Raw genomic sequence first — 16,911 nt, 5'->3', positions numbered from 1 at the left:
GGAAATAGTCATTAGGTCTTTGTCAGGGAATTTTAACTTCATTGGCTCATACTCTTCAGTAGCACGATCTGCAAGAAACTCCACTATAGCGCCCCCTTTTATTGCCTTTTGGCTCACATATATAATATCATACTCTGAGAGCATTACTTGCCATCTAACAATTTTTCCAAGCAAAGAAAGTTTCTTGAAGATATACTTAATTGGATCTAGTTTTACTATAAGCCATGTGGTATGATAGAGCATATACTGTCTGAGTCTTTTGGCAGTCCACACTAATGCACAACACATTTTCTCTAACAAAGAATACTTGGATTCATACTCTGTGAACTTCTTACTCAGATAGTAAATAGCTCTCTCATTTTAGCTAGACTTATCTTGTTACCCCAGCACACATCCCATTGAATCTTCACATACTGTCAAGTATAGAATTAAAGGTTTCCCTGGAATAGATGGCACCAACACTGGAGGGTTTGACAAGTATTGCTTAATTTTATCAAACGCCTCTTGATATTCCTCATTCCATTTTTCAGGATTATTCTTGCGGAAAAGCTTAAATATAGGATCACATTTATAAGTAAGCTGAGAGATAAAGCAAGAAATGTAGTTTAATCTCTCCAGAAAACCTCGAACTTCCTTTGGTGTGTTGGGAGGTGACAAATTCTGAATGGCTCTTATCTTATCTGGATCGACTTCAATTCTTCTTTCACTAACCACAAAGCCTAGTAACTTTCCTGACTTTACCCCAAAGGTGCACTTGGTTGGGTTTAATTTGAGCTAGAATCTTTTCAACCTCTCAAATAACTTTCTGAGGCTGGTGACATGATCTTCATCCTCATAAGATTTTGCAATCATATCGTCTACATACACCTCAATCTCTTTGTGTATCATGTTATGGAAAAGTGTTACCATGGCCCTTTGATATGTTGTCCCAGCATTCTTTAACCCAAAAAGAATGACCTTGTAACAAAAGGTTCCCCACATAGTCACAAAAGTGATCTTTTTCATATCATTTACAGCCATTTTTATCTGATTATACCTTGAGAAACCATCCATAAAAGAGAAAATCGAATGCTTAGCTGTGTTATCTACCAGTGTGTCGATATGAGGCAAAGGAAAGTTATCTTTTGGACTAGCCTTATTCAAGTCCCAATAGTCTACACACATTCATACCTTTCTATCTTTCTTAAGAACTGGTACTATATTGGCTACCCACTCTGGATACTTAGCCATTTGTAAAAAACCTGCATCAAATTATTTTTTCACCTCTTCTTTGATCTTTAGTAACATTTCAAGCTTCATTCATCTCAGTTTCTGTTGAACTGATTTACATTCTGGCTTTAGAGGCAATCTGTGCTCCACTATCTCCGTGCTTAGCCCTGGCATATCCTAGTAGGACCAAGCAAATACATTTACGAATTCTCGAAGTAGGTTTGCCAATCGTTGTCTATCTCTTGATGAAAGTGAAGTGCCCATTCTGACATCTTTCTTATTCTCTTCATCTCTCAAATTCACTAAGTCAACTATCTCTTGATGAGGCTCAATTGGCTTATTTTCTTGTTTAATCAATCTCATTAGGTCCGGAGGCATAACATATTTCTTAGAATTCTCTTCATTGTCAAGTTCATCAGTGTTAATTAAATTCTCAAAGCTAACCTCTTGATTGTTATCATGATTATCTTTATGTTCATTTAAAGACTTGAAATTGAATGAAATGGGATATGTTGGCAAGATGTGCTTAGAAAGATGAAAATAATGAAGACATAAGAAGAAATAAATGAAAATGCATCCTTCTTATTTTTTATTAAAAATAATAAAAGATAAATGGCCCAAACAAGAAAGATCACCCCAATGCCTTGGGTAATAGCTATTGGGATGTTACAATTACATTGTATTAGTCTCAAAAGTCATAGGCATCTCGATGGCACTCTTCTGGTTCCATCAAAGGCTCTCATAATCATTTGATTATCCTTTATATGAGATTAGTCAATGGGTAACCTTGCCAAAGTTGACATAAGCATGACATTGATAGTAGAGCCATTATCGATAAGGACCTTGGCTATGATATGGCTCTTGCACTTGACTGTGATATATAGAGCCTTGGCATTTTTTTTCCCTCCAAGGGAATCTCATCATCGCTTAATGAAATGTGATTTGGCATGACTAGATTTTCAGCCAGGTGGTTCACATATTCAACAGATACATTATGTGCCATGTATGCCTGATTTAACATTTTCAACAGGGCATTTTGGTGTGGCTTTGAGTTTAATAACAGTGATAGTAATGAGATTCGAGCTGGCATTTTATTCAACTGTTCAACAACTGAGTACTCACTATGTTTTACCAGCTTCAGGAATTCATAAACCTATTTTTTTTATATAAGTTTCAAACGATCTTCTTCAGGTTCTACTTCGAGATTATTTCATCCTTTTTCTTCTTTGGCCTTCTCTCTTCTAACTTTTTTTAACATTTTTGGAGTGTAGCACCTCCCATTTCAGGTAATGCCTCTTACACCAGTTATATTGGAAGCGTCAGCTTTGGAGACATCCTCTTCTTACCCCTAAACTACAGTGTCACAGCCATATCTCCAGGGTATAGCTTTATCATCCTTGTATGAGAAATGAGTCAGGACTTCAAAAATTATCGGCATGGGAATGAATTTGTCTATGATAGATTTTGGCTTGTTTCCACAATGAATTGTCACTGGCTTTGGAAACAGCTTTGCAGGCTTATCAGTCATGGACACCTCAACACTTCTTAAGTCTTCTCTTCTTTCATAGACCTCCATTTAATATGAATCTAAAAGTTTTTGCACCTCTTGGTGAAACTGCTCACAGGTTTTAATAGAATGGCCTATTACCCCACTATGATATTTACAACTAGTGTCGACTACATATACTCCATGATAATTATACGGACTCGCCAGTTGTATCAAGTCAGCCTTCCATAAAATATCAAACAGTTGGTTGAGAGGTATTTGATATCTGCCACTTCTTTCTTCAAATGATGCTCATGTTCTTCACTTAGAGCATTCATATTATGAGTCGATAAGGGATTGCCACTAACATTTGGTGCAGTCACCTTTTTTGTATCAAAGTAAATCATTCTATCCTTGATCAACCGTTGCACTTTGTGTTTCAGAGCAGTGCAATTTTTGGTAGAGTGACTAGCAATCCCATAATGGTAGTCACAATGGGCTGTGGGATCGTACCACTTGAGGTAAGGTGGCTTGAGGGGTTTTAATTTACTAGGAGCAATCAAATGACTGTTGTAAAGCTCCTTATATAATTCTATATAAGTCATTAGAATTGGGTCAAACATAGGTTTCTCACGGGTAGTTCGTTGCTCTCGTGAACCACCAATAGGGTTAGTTAGGCGATTTTGGGGTCATGAGGTCGACTGAGTGTTAGGACTGTATATGGTATTTTGAGGCTTAAGGGGGGTTTGATATGTTTAGGGGTAAGGTGACTGTACAAATGGTTGGTATGGGTAAGGGGAAGTGTTATTTACAGTAGGGTAATATGGCAGGTATCCTAGTGGTGAGTAAGGTTGATAGCCCCTAAATTGTTGTCTATAAAAGCTCACAGCCTGAGCTTCAGTCTCTTTCTTCTTCGGGACTTTCTTGCTAGATGTTTCACTTCGTTCCAACTTGCCATTCTTGATGGCACTCTCGATAATTTCTCTCGAAATTACCATATCAGTAAAATTTGTTGTTGCATTTCCTATAATTTTTTCATAATAAAGAAGTTTCAAAGTGCTAACAAAAAATACTGTGGTCTCTTTCTCAGTCAATGGAGGTTGTACTTGAGAAGCTATATCCCTCAATCTCTGGGCGTACTCTTTAAAAGACTCATTTACCTTTTTCTCTTAGTTCTGTAAAGATAAATGATCAAGAGCCAAATCGATAATGTGTCGATATTGACTAATGAAGTCATGAGCCATATCGCTCCAAGAGCAAATGTGGGTCCTATCCAACTGAACATACCACCTGACAGTAGAGCCTGTAAGGTTATCCTGAAAGACATGCATCAAGAGTTTTTCATTATGAGCATGGGCTGCCATCTTCCGACAATACATGGTGATGTGGGTTTTGGGGCATTTTGTACCATCATATTTTTTAAATTTTGGTACTTTGAACTTATGAAGAATGACCACATCAGGGACTAAGCAAAGCCCAGCAGCATCAACTGAACCATAGAAGCCAAATCCTTCCACAGCCCATAGCTTTTGTTCTAGCATACTAATCTTAGAGCTTTCTTGAGTTTCCACTTTGATCTTTTCTTTCTCCTTCTTTTTCAAATCATCTAGATCAAAAATTGGTTCTACTGCCTTTTCAATAAAGATAAGATTTACATAGCTATGATAATACCCTGGATTGGAAGCTGATGGCATTCCAGGATATGTTGGATATACGAAGTGTTGTGGTGGAACCTCTTGTGCAGACTGAGCTTGAGGTGGGCCAAAACCTGGAGGATACAAAGGGTCAACCAGTTCTTGTAATGGGGGAACTTGTTGGCTTGTATTGTCTTCAACTCTTTTTCCCTTATTCAGCTTATTGAGAGCATCCAGAATCTTGCTTAACTCACTTTCAATCTTTTTCTGTGCTTTTTTTTATCTTTTTAAATCTGTGAGAATTTTTTTGCTCCATTTGTCTGGCTCTGGATCTTATGTTGTATCGATGGGCAGGATTCTCGCTAGATGGAGTTATCCTTGAACCTTGAGTACCATGTCTTAGAATTAGTAAATTTGTATGACTATCATATGGTTTATTTATTAAGTGTAATGAATGAGAATGCAATGAATGAAAAATGCATGTATGCAAAGAACATTTGCCTTTAAAACGATATTCAACTAAAAGATTTCATTTATTCCAAAAATTTTTATCTACATTGAGTTTATCATCCTAAAATTATAACCATAAAATTGTTTGATCTATTTATACTAGGCCTTGGCTTTCTCAATGAAGTTTAACAGACGCTGTCTATATTCTCCTACTGGGGTCACCACTTGTTTCAATGCCTCTGTCTTTTCCCCCATCTCTCTTGCCTTGCATACCCCTTTGTATATTTGGGTCGTTAGGTGCTCAATGTATTTCTGTCTTCCTAATTTCTCTCTCTTATCACACCAAACTTGGTATGATAATTCTCTATGCTCTCTAACCAATGCAGCCATATGGTTTCCTTGTTCATTCAACTTTTATCTTAGCCTGCTCAAATAACTGTTTAGCATGTTATTCTCTGTCTGTACTTGGGTACTTTGTTCTTCCAATTCAGCATACTCTTGGTTCAATCTTGCATTTTCTTTAGTCAACTCAATAATGGTTATTTCTTTGGCCCTTTCTCTCACATATAATCTTTTATGCTCTTGGTGTAACTTTGCTAGGTCTTTAATAGCTGTATCACGTTCTCTAGCAATCTTGTGAACTTTAACTTCATGACTTTCAGCTCTATCTTTCCATTGATCTTTTTCTTCTTGAAACTTCTGGATTTCTTGCTTTAACTTACCCTTTTCAGACTCAAATTCTTTTGTTGCAAGCTCTAATTCTGATGGTGTCTCTTCAAGTTTTTCTTCTGTTGGTGGTTGACAGCTTTCATAAGTAAATACCATTTTTTGTCTTCATTTTGCTCTCCAAACCAAGTATCCTGGAGTGATTTTATCAGTAAACGATCCAGGACTCACTCTTCAGGGATTTTTCCATGCTGTAATCATCTTATTCATCCTCTGAAATGCTTTAGGCTCACTATAAGAAAAATCTAACTGATGAAGCCCATAAGTCATAGAAATGAACTGTTCTCCTCCAAATTGCTTTCTCACTAGGAGTGATGAATAATTTTTCGCTCCCCATAAACCCAGAAGTGAGACCACTGTATTATTCCCACATTGATACAACATAGGCTCACGATTCATCCATGGGGCCAACCATCTCACCTTAGCGCTGGTCAACTTTTATAGAAAAGTTATCCATTCCTATTTAGATTTTCGTACTGACCACCCACTTTCATAAAATTCCTTGATCGGAGCTCGATTACTGATATAAAGCTTCGAGAAAGCATCATTTTTTCATTCAAAATGGCTTTTCATCCATAAGTACAATAACTGTATGCAGCCTATAAAGCGTCCTCTATTTCGACGATAGTAATTCAAAGATCTGACAGTCTCGATTAATATTACCATTAAAAGATTATAGCCATTGATCACACTCTCGATGAAGTCAACCACCGCTATCTCAACATAACCCAAAACCTTTGGAAAGATCACCATTCCGTATATAGCTAAGGTAAATATATCCAACCCCCGTTCTTCATTGACATGTTGCAATAGAAACTCATGAAAGAACTTTCAAGGTACGTAAACCTGTTCTTGTTTCTTCTTTGTATAAGAATCCACAACTTTCTTGTCTATCCCTATGAATTGAGCCAGACCTTTACGAAATCCTGACTTGTGTTTTTTGACATATATCTGTCAGGAGCCTTAAGGTGCAAACCCAATAAAATCGAATATTCTTCGATGGTGAAAGTCATATCGATTTTATTAAATATGAAACACTTGTATGTAGGATCCCAGAATTGTACTGCAACTCTGATTAGTTGATCATCAACAACTACTATTAGAATATGTGCTATATGACTGTGTCTCTGGCAAAACTGCTTTTATCTTGACGGATTCATCTTCTTCCAGATATCAACCAAATCCTCTAGATTATTTTGTTTGAGGAGGATAGATATTTTTTGAGATAGAGTAGAATCATATCCGATTGGTAAACAATCTCCCATCTTCAGCTGAATCTTTTCTGACTAGGCCCTTACTTCATTGGGTGTCTCACAAGGTGTTAATATGGATGAAGAGCAAACTAGTCGTTCATTGGAGTCTATGAAAAAAATTTGTTGAAGACTATCTTTTAAGCAAATGTTCTTTATGCAACTGTATGATATGAGCATGAACCAATGCAGAAGAATGAGAGAAAAGGTTAGTATGCCCATAAAAAAGAAATAAATAAATAACTAAGTTAATTTAAACATCACACAGAGTAAGATGGATGAATCCTATGCTTTTAGTCAATTCTAAAAGGGAAGACTGATGGCTCTATCTATAGGTTAGACACTTTTAAGGTTCATTATATGTGGTTTAAGGTCAAAGTCTAAAGGTTTCCAAATTGCACCTTACATCCTTGTCCATTACAGACTAGTAAGGCACCCTAATCCTCACCCATTATAGGCTACAAGCGAAAAAGGTTCAATTTGAGTGGGAGTATTTTGCTAGCCATTGCGGAGGCATTAGACCTCACGAAAGCAATAGGTACTTTACTTCCTCCTAGAGGGATGAAGCTCGGGTATAGAGCTCATGTTATGCACATGCATATGAATGACATAATTAATAAAGTAAATAAACATGAATGAGTAAATAAAATATATACAAAAAGGTTCAATTTTATTAGGCTTTTGGATAACACAAATTTATTTGCTGGCCTGACTCTCAAAGGTCCCTAATGGAGTCGCCAAACTGTCATAATGTCAAGATCCGAGGATTTATTGCTAGACATTGACTTAGGGAGTCGCCATCAATCTTTTTTATCTAGGTACGATTGGCCACCTAAGGAATCTGTCCTTTCAGGGAACACCTAAGTTTAAGGGTCCCTAAAAGAATAGGTTCAGGTCTACTAATCAGAACAGGGTTCGGGAGTTCGGTTACATGTGAGGAAGGTTATAGCACCCTCACAACGCCCATCAAAAGATGGTACCAGCTTAATTTTGTGTTATCCAATAAGCCTTAAAATTTTACCAAGTAATTAACTATTGGAAATTATTCTCAATTGACTATAATACTTTTAGCAAAAAATTGAGAAAATTCCCTTACCTCAAGAGTATGTAAGAAAACTACTGTTTCACTTGCAGAGGCTCTATCGTCGGATTATTTAACAAAAAAAAAATAAAAAGGAAGAAAAAAATGATTGTTTTTGTGCAGGAAAAGTTGATACTTTTAAATTTTCTCCAAAAATATTTTTGTTTTTGGAAATTTTAATTTCGATAAAAATTGATACTTTTAACTTTTCCTCAAAAATTCCTTTGAAAATTTATCTTTAAAGAAAATTGATACTTTCAACTTTTCCTTTAAATCTTTTTTTTTGAAAATTTATTTTTAAGAAAAATTGATACTTTCAACTTTTTCTCAAAAATCCCTTTGAAAATTTATCTTTAAGGAAAATTAATACTTTCAACTTTTCCTCAAAATCTTTTTTTGAAAATTTATTTTTAAGGAAAATTGATACTTTCAACATTTCCTCAAAACCCTTTTTTTTTTAAAAAAAAATTTATTCTTAAGGAAAATTGATACTTTTAACTTTTCTTCAAAAATAATTTTTTTGAATTTTATTTAAAAAAATAAAAAAATAAATAAAATAAATATGAAAATAAATATAACAAAAATAAAAATATTAAACAATTCTGATATAATAATAATAATAAAATAAATTAAAAAAATGAAAAAAAAAACCTGGGAACAGCTAGGCTTATGGCTCGGTTCGGCTCGGCTTGAAGAAAAAAAAATGGCTAGGAGACGCGGCTCAGGGGTGTCCACTTGGCTCGATTAACGGCTTGAGACACTGGTCGCACGCGGGTCAAAAGCGGGTCGACGCTCGGGTCGAGTCGAATCTTGACAAAACGCGCGGATCTTCTGGGTTACTTAACGAGAAACGATGTCGTTTTGAGAGAGTATATAAGGCAGATTCCTTTATTTTTTCAGCGGAACCCTTCTTCTCTCTCTCTCTCTTCCCTTCTCTTCTTTCCTTTCTCTCTAAAAACCCGAAGAACTCCAGTTGAATGACCGCCGGATTCTAAAAATTTTCGTCAGAATCTGGCTTTTTCGTCGGAAGTTAATCGAAAAACTGATCGGTTTCTGGAAATGATTGCCAAAACTGGAAAGTTGGTCGAAAACTTCAAACTTGGCCGGAATAGTTGTCGAAAAATTCAACATTCGTCGAAAAATTCATCGAAATCTGAAAATTTTCCAGAAAAAAAATTCGTAAAAATTCTCCAAAAATTCCTACCGATTCCTAGAGCTGTTCTAAATGCACCAAAACCTTTTTAGCTTTTAAATCTTCTCTGTATCTGCCTTTTCTCTCAGCCAGTAACTCTTTTTTTGTGTATTTTTTCTTTGATCCGTGGGTCCTTTTATAATCACCGCGAGAAAGACTATAAGAAACACTTGATTTTTGTTTAATGTTCCAACTATAATCCTAGCTACCAATTCTATCATCGAGATAAAGACAATAAGAAACACTTGACTTTTGCTTAATGTTCCAACTATAATCCTAGCAACCAATTCTACCATCTGTATACTATCAAATTTTCCTTTTATTTTGAAATTAATTTTGTTTCAAAGAAAATTTGATATTTTAACTTTTTTCTCAAATTTAAAAAAAAAATTTATTTTAAGAAAAAATTAATACTTTAACTTATTTCTCACATTTTCTCAAAAATTATTTTTTGTTTAAGGAAAATTTGATACTTCAACTTTTTCCTCAAAGTTTTGAAATTGATTTTGTTCTCAGAAAAATTTGATATTTTAACCTTTTTTCCAAATTTTTGAAAAATTTTTTATTTCAAGGAAAAACTAATACTTTAACTTTTTCCTCACATTTTCTTCAAAATTATTTTTGTTTAAGCAAGAATTGATATTTCAACTTTTTCCTCAAAGTTTTGAAAATTTTTATTTAAGGAAACATTAATAGTTTAACTTTTTTTCTCAAATTTCAAAATTATTTTTTTTAAGAAAATTGATATTTTAACTTTTTCCTCAAATTTCAAAATATTTTTTATTTAAGAAAAAAATTAATATTTTAACTTCATCCTCAAAAAAATTTATTTAAATTTTCTTTTTATGTAAGGAACAATTGATATTTTAAGTTTTTCCTCTAATTTTGAAATTATTTTGTTTAAGGAAAATTTGATATTTCAACTTTTTCATCAAATTTTAAAATTATTTTTTTAAAAGAAAAATTAATACTTTAACTTTTTCCTTAATTTTTAAAAAATTATTTTTATTTAAGAAAAAATTGATAATTCAACTTTTTTCTTAATTTCTGAAATTATTATTGTTTTAAAAAATATTTTAACTTTTTTCTAAATTTTTTTTAAAATAAAAAAATTTCATCCAAAAAAAGTAAATACATAAAAAATAACATATAAAACATCAATTTAATAAATAAAAATACTAAAAAATATATATACCTTGGCTTGGTTTAGCTCAACAAAAATAATAGGCTCGGTTCAAGACACAGGGATGGATTAGAGACTCGACCGCTTGGCTTGCGATTGGAATAACTCATTTTAAATTGGTGTAACAGGTCTCGGGTTTAACAAAACCAGCCAAATCAAGATATGGTAAAACAGGTAGATTTTGATCGATTTATGAAGTCCAAAATGACATTATTTCAATCCAATATAAACCTTAAAATTTTTGTTTGTTTCCTCAGATTCTCGTTGCTCTCTCTCTCTCTACCCCATAGTTTTTCTCTTTAGAAGTAAAGAAACAATAGCTATGTTCTACAATTTACACTGGGATTTGGGATTCAAGTTGGAATCTTGTCAAAAAATTCAAAAACAGTTAGAAAGTTCAATCGAAACCTGAGTTTTCCAAATAAATTCCAAAAATTTCAAAAAATTTACAAAAAAAGCCAATCCAACCTTATGTTCCTTGGAATATTTCAAAATACTGACTAAGACCAAATCAACTTCTCACGTCTCCTAAATTTCCCTAAAAAATTCTTTCTACCAGAAACTCTTTTGCCTTTTTCTTTCAAAAATTCTTTTATTGCTCTGTTTGTTCTGTTTGCTCTCTCGGCTTTTGTTTTGTTCTTTGCAATTGTGTATACATATCTATTTATAAGGGGAAAATTCAAGCTTGATCAGCGTTCTAATGAAAATGGGATTCTTTAGAATTGAAAATTCTACCTTATCACTGAATGGACTTTATCTCTAAGAGAAATCATTCCTTAATTTCAAACTATAAAAAATGGATTATCACTTAAAGATAACAAATTAATTCCTTAATTTCATAATTAATCATCACTTGCCAACAATTCTCAACCATTTGATTTTTTTAAAATTATCTTTCTTGTTATTTTTAAACTTAAAGAGATAAAGTAAAATAAAATAACTATTTAAAGATAAATTAACTTAAAATTAAAGATAAATCAAAATAAAATAAAAAATTAGATAAAAAAATATTAAAAATGAAAATAAATAATCAAGATAAATATATACATGTGGATAAAATAAAGTATGATCATAAAATAATAAAAACATAAAAAAAAATTTAGAAAATTGGATAATTGGGCTTGGATTAGTTTAGAGTTAATTGGTTTGGGCCCAATCAAATAGGGTGTCTATAGTTACCCCTCTTTGTATATTTTCTGTGCGATAGGAATTGTGTAAAGATATAAATAACTTATTACATCCAATTTCGAATTATTTACCTTTTTTTTTCAACAAGTACCTCAAGAACAAAGGCACAAAACTTTTAAAAGAATAAAGGCTCCTGAAAAATAGAGGCATACAACTTTAAAAGGACAAGGCTCTTTCACCACGAAGGCACATAACTTTAAAAATAAAGGCTTTTTCACCACAAAGGCACACAATTTAAAAAAAGAAAAGGCTCTTTCAACATGAAGGCACACAACTTTAAAAATAAGAGCTCATTCAATTTGAAGGCACACAACTTTAAAAATAAAGGCCAAAATTTGAATGTTTTAGTGATCATATTTGGAGGTTTTATAGATAATGCCCAAAGGTCTTACAAATTGAATCTTGAAAAAACTCCTTCCATAAGAAGGCTCCATACCTTTAAAATTTTGAAAGATCTTCATAATCATGACTGATTTTCTTGAAATATCCTTTTTCAAAGATTAGAATCTTACCACTCCTCAATTGAGAATTTGAAGTTTCTTCACTAAAAAGTCTTCATACTTACATTCTTCATGCTTGATCTTGCAATATCCTTATTTTCTAAATTCATGCACTAAACATTTCTAAATGCAATGTATATAATGCAAATGTCAATTATTATCTTTTCAATTATGGTACACAGGTTCTCAAGACTTTTCCCTTTGGATTTTAAACTCTTTATGTCTTGGGTAGTAAGAACAAAATCAACTCAGTTCTTAATCATCTCTCGTATTCAATATTAACATCCATATTTTTCTTTTAAAGAAATCTTTCTTTTTCATTTCCAAATTTAGTGTCTTCATCAGGCCTTGAACATTTCATATTTGCCTTTATTACTTTTAACTTTTCCAAGGTAGTGTAAGAATTTTTCATGCTATTATTCAATTATCAATCACTATGTCAATTTCACAATATAAAATGCAATCACACATTTCTTCTATTGCAAGGTATATAAGAGAAAATCGATGGGATGGACTGAGAATAAGACATAGACATTAGAAAGAAAAGCATAATGAATGAAATGAAATATTTTTTATTTGGAAGGAATAATGGAACAATTTAAGCAATTAAATAATATAAAAAAGGGAAAAATTACAAAAGTGGATTATTGGGGCAACAATGCCCAAATGAATAATCAAATAATCATAACAATATATCTTGCATTCATTTAAAAAAACTCAACCACTTGTTGCACTTAACAACTTAGAGCTTATTGAAACATGTTATCCTTCATGTTGGGGAATTCCCCAAATGATGTTTTATCCTTTTTATCTAAGCTGTATTTTTAGGTTTCTAACTTAGATGAACCTTTTTTTTTACTTAAATCGCCCTTTTGAGTTTCAATTTTAGTCATTTTTTTAAAGTGAAGTATTTCTTCATAGTATTAGAATTTATAGGATTGGGCAACTCATCTCCATCCATCTTTGTTAAGATTAATGCTCCACTAGAAAAGCTCTTTTCACAGCATATAGCCCTTCTAAATTCAATGTCCATTTTCCTTTGTTATCATGTTGATTCAAGAGAACTTTTTTTTCAAAACTAACTCCTTCTCTAAAAAATGGCAAGGTTAAACCTTCTTGTCATGAGCTTTCATCATCTTCATTTGATGTGACTGACCATGGCATAATGTTATCAGTCTTTTCTCCTTAATGAAATTTAATTGTTCACAGCACTCTTGATTCACTCAGCTTTTTGTAATCCAACTTCTTTTAGGACTTCAAAGATGAGATTTTCACTTCTATTGGCAACATAGCTTTTATCTCATAAACCAATGAAAATGGGGTTGCCCCAGTAGATGTATGTACTAATGTCCAATAAGCATGTAAAGTAAAAGACAAATTCTCATGCCAAATTTTCATAGGTCTTAATCATTTTTTCAAGAATCCTTTTAATATTCTTGTTCGTAACTTCAATTACTCCATTCATCTTCAGACGGTATGGTGCTAAGTTATAGTGTTTGATTTTGAAATAGGCACATATCTCCTTTATCATCTTACTATTCAGGTTCTTAGCACTTTTTAAGATTATCTTCTCTGGGATTCCATATTGTATATACCTAATTTTGTCTAGGATATTTTATCACTTTAATCCGAGTTCAGTTTTGTAAATGAGCCCTAACCATAACTTTTTAGGCCCATTACATGATCCATATTCAAATGCTCAAAGATGTGGCCCAATGTGAGCTCTATGATGAGGCTTGTCGCATTGGCCCGAATGAATGCCTAATTAGCCAAATAAAAGGCCCGATAAAAGTCCATGAATGACCCATTGTTTGCCTTTAAATAAAAAATATATAAAAATAAAAACTAAATATAAAAATAATAAATATAATAATAAATAAATAATAATAAATGATAAATAAATACGAAACCAACACAACAAAAAAGCTTTGGCCCAAACAAATAAATAAAAGTTTCAAAGCCCAAAACAAAAAAAAAAAAATGAAGGAAACCAAACAAGGGGCAAGGCCTTAAAGCAAGGAGCTCCTTTTAAAGCCCATTTGGCCCAACGCACAATCTTGCATGGAGACCGTGCATGGGAGGTGGAAAATAAAGGAAATAGCATCCTGGGTACTGTGGAAAGCAGTTGCCAAAAAAAAAAAAAACCACTAAACTGAACAAAATGCATGGCTTTGTGGCGTAAAACGTGGGAGAGGTGGCGACATGAAGAGAAACTAAAAACTGAACAGAAAAAGAAAAAAAGAAGGAAGAGAAAAGGAAAAGGTGCAGGCGAAAAATGAAGAAAGAGGCGAGAACCACAAAAAAAAAAAAAAAAGCGGAAAACGAAACCAGGAAAAGGGGCGGTACGAGAAGGTAGAAAGGAAACAAAAAAGATGAGACGTGAGAAAGAGAAAGAGGAGGCAAAACGAAGAAGCCAGTAGGAAAAGATGGTGAGCAAGAAACAGAAAACACAAGGAAGGGTGAGCGTGAAGTCGTGGCCGTAGAAGAATAAAAAAAAAAGAAAGAAGGCAGTGGCATTCAAGAGACCAGACCAGTAAAAAGGGCGGGGGGAGCTTTCGGGTACAACCAAAAAAAAGAGGAACAAAAATGGGGATTCAACGGTAGAAAAACCAACCAAAAAAAGAGAGAGAGAAACCTGCAGCAGATGAGAGGCGAAAGCTAGGTAGAAACTGATAAAGGAAGCAGAAAAAATTGGAAACCAGAAAGGGGTGAAACCAGAATATTGTAGCAGCAAAAAAGGGTGGCATTCGTGAGAAAGAGAACCGGTGCCAGAAGGAAGCATTCAGCAGGAAAAAGGAACCAAAAGGGAAAAGTTTGGCTACTACTTTAGGTGGACAAACAAAGTAGTAGCCAAATAGGTAACTTTTCTTTCCACTCCTCTCGGTTGGCTTCATGTATGAGGTAACCATCATGTTTTTCATATAGGATTAGAACGCTTAAAATAGTTTTATATTTTTCTATATAGAGCTTTTGTGCTTACTAAATAAGAAGAAAATGTTTAAAAATTTTAACTTCCTAAGTCACCATGGGGGGTCTCGGTAAAAGACTAGGGAACAGAGGAAAAAGCAACGTAAAAATGAAGGAACTTTTTGTTTTTCTTTTTTCTCTACGTGCATGATCTGTTGCTAGAGCTTATGGCTTTTTCCCTCTTACCCATATCGTTGTTTTTCCTTTTATGCACTAGGTTGCTGTAAGTAGTTGAAGTTCTCTCTTTTAAATTATATTTTCTGGTATAAATGATGCAAAGAAGCTTTAAAAAAAAAAAAATCGAAAGCTATGTGGAAGAATAGACAAAAGGGGTTCATAGAGGTTTTGAGGGCTAGAGAAAATGTGTTTTCAAACCAAGTTTCGGTTCTTCTACCACCATAAGACCTTGGGGTACTGCTTATGTTTATGGTGGTTCTAACGTGAAAAGAAGTTTTCTTAGCAGAAAAATAAAATCCAAAACAGGAGATATTTCGGTTTGCATGTAAAAAGGTTTAAGAGTTTTGTTTTTCTTTCATGGTTATTGTTTTGACATGGGAGTCTACTTGCAGAAGCCCCACAACTTCAATCTTCTCATTTTTTTCTTTTTCTTTTTTTAAAATAATAATAAATAATAAACATAAAAATCCAAATAATACAAATAATAATAATAAACCTAGATCAGGTGAATAAATAGCTTTTTGCATTATTATTATTACAATTTTTTTTATTGTTGTTACCAATATATGATTGTTTTAGCTTATGTTTGATCTTGGTTGTTTAATGGCTTTACATATGTATTATGTTACCACTTAACATATTTATATTGTCTTTGATTATATTCATGCATTTTTATTGTTATTTGTATTTTTTAAAAATATCTAAAAATATAATAATAGTAAAAATAATAACAATAGTAATAATGATATAATTATAAAAATAATAAAAATTTTAAATCTCTACTTAGATGTTGGAAGAAATAAAAAAATCATATTTTACCAAAGAGATATATAATAATTTCGCCTAGATGTTAGGGAATTATTAAATAATAAAAATAAAATAATAAAAGATTAGTCAATAATAATAATAAAATTTTTAATGAAAAGAAAAATAAATAAAAATATAAAAAAATCATTTTTATAGAGATATCATAAAAAGCAAATTTGCTCTAAAAAGTTTGTCTAGATGTTGGAGAGTTTTAGAAAGGTTTGTAAACCCTAAAACCCTAAAAAAAACCCTAAACTAAAACCTTAGAATGAAACCCTAAATATGAAACCCAAAACTCTGATGTGAAACCCTAAACCTTAGATGAAACCCTAAATTCTTGGTGAGACCCTAAACATTAGGTTAAGTCCAAAATTGTTAAGTCATTTAAAATCCCGAGACCATCCCAAGATTCAAGGATTTATGTAAAAAGTTTTTGTAAAATAATCTGTTCTCGAATGCCATCAAGATGATGGAGTATTTGAGATATTTTATTTCATTAACAATTTTCATATAATTTCGTATTTTAAGATAATAAAATTAAGTAAAGAAAAAAAATAAAAAAGGAGATTTTAAATATAAAAAGTTACACCCAAACTCTATTTAGAAGTTTGAGAGTCTAGGTGGCATTTTTATATTTGAGAACCCGATTTTAAATTTGTGTCTTCTCATCATTCAAGACACATTTGCATATATCAATATTCTTGTACTCATTATGCATATACACATATTTTAATTATTGTTCTTTACAGTTTACTGTAGCCTTTTTCATTTTTATTGCATAAAAACTTCTTTCAAAAATTGATTTCAAAAATGAATAAATAGATAAAATTAAAATAATATTATGAGGATTATAATTTATGGTACTCTGCTTAGATGTTGGAGAGCCACCAATAATTATCATTTTCAAAGAATAATATTTTTAGTTTTAAGAAAATGTTATAGTAAATCTTATATGGAAAGGATTATCTTCGAATTCTACTTTTATATTGGAAAATTTTAAAGTATTTCTATAATTTAGAGATAAAAATTTTTACATAACTTTATTTCTTAAAAACGAAGGG

This window comes from Durio zibethinus, chromosome 27 (assembly GCF_047325235.1).
Source record: "Durio zibethinus cultivar Kanyao isolate XHJ-2024 chromosome 27, ASM4732523v1, whole genome shotgun sequence".
NCBI lineage: Eukaryota > Viridiplantae > Streptophyta > Magnoliopsida > Malvales > Malvaceae > Durio > Durio zibethinus.
The sequence above is the reverse complement of the archived record's forward strand: the minus strand, read 5'-3'. Positions refer to the sequence as shown.